This window comes from Mus caroli, chromosome 5 (assembly GCF_900094665.2).
Source record: "Mus caroli chromosome 5, CAROLI_EIJ_v1.1, whole genome shotgun sequence".
Taxonomy (NCBI): domain Eukaryota; kingdom Metazoa; phylum Chordata; class Mammalia; order Rodentia; family Muridae; genus Mus; species Mus caroli.
Window position 1 is genome coordinate 140,967,621 of NC_034574.1, and position 3,132 is coordinate 140,970,752.

Below are 3,132 nucleotides of genomic sequence, written 5' to 3' on the forward strand. Positions count from 1 at the left end.
CTCTCCCTCTCCCTCTCTCTCTCCGCTTCTTCTTCTATTAGAGAACACACCAAAGACCTCAGAAATGCATGCTAGGTGACTCCTCTATCAATAAGTACTTTCCAGGGAGGTACATCCAACCCTAAGCCCTCAAGCTTAGGTATTTTTAGAGCCTTTGGAGGTATTTGCTTATTTCGTTTTAATTAATTTTGAGCTAGCACACAAAGCGATATGTTTCATTATGGTACTTTTCATGTTGCACTTCATTTAAGCTTCTTGGTTAAATAAATGCAAATATCCCAGTGTTCATAGCAATATTTTGACAAAAAAAAAAAAGCTCTATACAAAGACCACCAGAATCAAATTTATTCACCGACCCAGTGGCTCTTATACTGCCTTTAGCAGTGAGGGACTACTCAAGAGTGTGTTCTTGTCATTCAGAATATCTTTTACTGGCCCTTGAGTGATAGATCTAATAGAGGCAGGAAATAGTGTATGTGCCCAGCCAATTCTGTCCCTTGTAATCTCAGAGCCTCTGGGATATTAGTTCCCTTCTCATCACAGTCTCTAGCATTTTTACTCTCCACTCTTTTAAAAATGTGATTTTGCCAAGTGTGGTGAGGCATGTCTTTAAGGTTTATTTATTTATTTTATGCATATGAGTACGCTGTTGCTTTCTTCAGACACACCAGAAGAGGGCATCAGATCCCATTACAGATGTTTGTGAGCCACCATGTGGGTGCTGGGAACTAAACTCAGGAACTCTGGAAGAACAGGCAGTGCTCTTAGCTGCTGAGCTGGTACGTGTCTTGTCTTTAATCCCAAATTCCTTTCATTTCAACCCTGCCTGGTCTTTATAGCATGATCTAGGCCAGCCAAGGTTATCTAGTGAGACCCTGTCTCAAAAAACCAAACCAACCAATCAATTATAGCAACCATGATGCCTTTATGGTCTAATTCACTTAAATTGACTATGTTAGAGCATTTAACTTAGGTGATGGGTATAATGTGTTAAAGCTCGACCTGTACAAGCACCCCAACACACACACTCAAATCGATTGTGAGCTTTTCTTTTATCATCCAAAGTTTCCTGCTTCAAACAGGTTGCCGTCCTCAGATATACGCAACTACACATGGGATTCCAGCTGCATTCTCAACATCTGCTATAACAAGACCACCAGTCTTTCTGCTATTTGAAATTGTATCATCATTGCATCTGTGTGTGGGCCACAGGTCAGGTAGCTGAGCTAGTGTGGTACCCACTTTTACCAGCTGAGTCATCTTCTGCCTATAAGACTTTCCCTCTTCCTGGAGCATACTACCTTAGGATAGACAGTGTCTCCTCTTTGTTTCTTTGTTTCTTTGTTGTTTTACTGTGGTGATGTACTCTCTTCAGATAGTTTGATCAAGTCAAGTTCTTCAAGGTTTATTTTAAAGGGTAATATGTTTATTTTAAAGGTTATTTTTTTAAAGGGTGATATGTATTTGTAACACACGGGGCTTTTAACGTCACACTGCATCTGTGTCTGATCTTTGTTTTCCTGGTGACCTTGCTGAGGCTCATCGGGTTTCCTCGCCTTTATTGACCTTGGTTACCTCGGCTTGTCATTGTTCTGCTTCTCTCGTTCATTGGGTTTTAACCCTGGTCATGATTTTTTCCTTTTCTTTTCCTTTCTTTCTTTCTTTCGTTCTTTCTTTCTTTCTTTCTTTCTTTCTTTGGTTTTTTGAGATAGGGTTTCTCTGTGTAGCCCTGGGCTGTCCTTGAACTCACTTTGTAGACTAGGCTAGCCTCGGACTCAGAAATCCGCCTGCCTCTGCCTCCTGAGTGCTGGCATTAAAGGCGTGCGCCACCGCACCCAGCTATGATTATTTTCTTTAACTTTGCTTATATCTAGCTGAATCTGCTATTTTCCTTTTGTTTCTTCTTTTCTAGTGTTTTTTGTTTTGTTTTGTTTGTTTTTTGTTGTTATTTGTATTGTTTGTTTGAGACAGAGTTTCTCTGTGTAGCCCTGGCTGACCCAGAACTCATTCCGTACACCAGGCTGGCCTTGAACTCAGAGATCTACCTGTCTCTGCCTCCTGAGTGCGGGGATTAAACTTGAACAACACTGTGGTTAACTTCCTTTCAGTGTTTGTCTGGTTGTCTGTTTGTTTGCTTGTTTAATGTGAAGTCATTGCTTTGAGATCTTTATTCTTTTATAGTGGCTCTCACCTATAATACCAGCACTGAAAAGGCTGAGCAGGCAGATAATATCCATGAATTTGAGACCACTCTTTAGGCTACAGAGCAAGCCTCTGTCTCAAAACAAACAATCATGACACTGTAGCTAAAAGCTGTAATTACTAATTAATAAGTAAATTCTAATAGGAATCTAACTTTCTAAATTTGGGGCTGGGGGCATGACTCAGAAAAAGAGGGCTTCCCTCAAACATGTGAGGTGCTCAGTTGAATCCCTAACAAAAAGCAAAACAAGCTGGGCGTGGTGGCACATGCCTTTAATCCCAGCACTTGAGAGGCAGAGGCAGGCAAATATCTGAGTTCGAGGCCAGCCTGGTCTACAAAGTGAGTTCCAGGACAGCCAGGGCTATACAGAGAAACCCTGTCTCAAAAAAACAAAACAAAACAAAACAAAACAAAAACAAAAACAACCCCCAAAACTGGAAAACAGCTCAGGCTAGAAGGGCGGCTCAGTGGTAATCCCTGCTTGAGTATGACTTTAGAGGAACCTCACATGTTATCACATTCATCTTATTTTCCTTACTGTTCAGTTCAAACTACATTTGATTTTCTGGTTTCTTCTGGACCCGTGGACTCTTCATAACTGTGCTTTGATTTCTCAAATACGTTTTTCTGCTAGCAATTTCTAATTCGGTACCATTTCTGTCAAATGATACATCTTTTACATCTGGAATCTTCCAAATGTTGGAGTCGTATTTTGTAGCTCAGAGCAGATGCTGTCCCTGTAGGCACATCACCTGCATGCGCCTGGGGGTGGGGGTGGGGACGGATGTTCAGCTGCTGTTATCTTAGGGGCTTGATCAACAGTTGATCAAGACTTGTCAGCCGGGCGTGGTGGCGCACGCCTTTAATCCCAGCACTCGGGAGGCAGAGGCAGGCGGATTTCTGAGTTCGAGGCCAGCCTGGTCTACAGA

At 42.0% G+C, this 3,132-nt stretch overlaps 1 protein-coding gene across 1 annotated transcript in view; it reads right to left on the reverse strand.

Annotated features, from left to right (window-relative positions):
- The window catches only part of Flt3 (fms related tyrosine kinase 3), a 70,013-nt gene that overhangs the window by 51,558 nt on the left and 15,323 nt on the right, over positions 1 to 3,132 (reverse strand). The gene's annotated exons all lie outside the window — the stretch shown is intronic.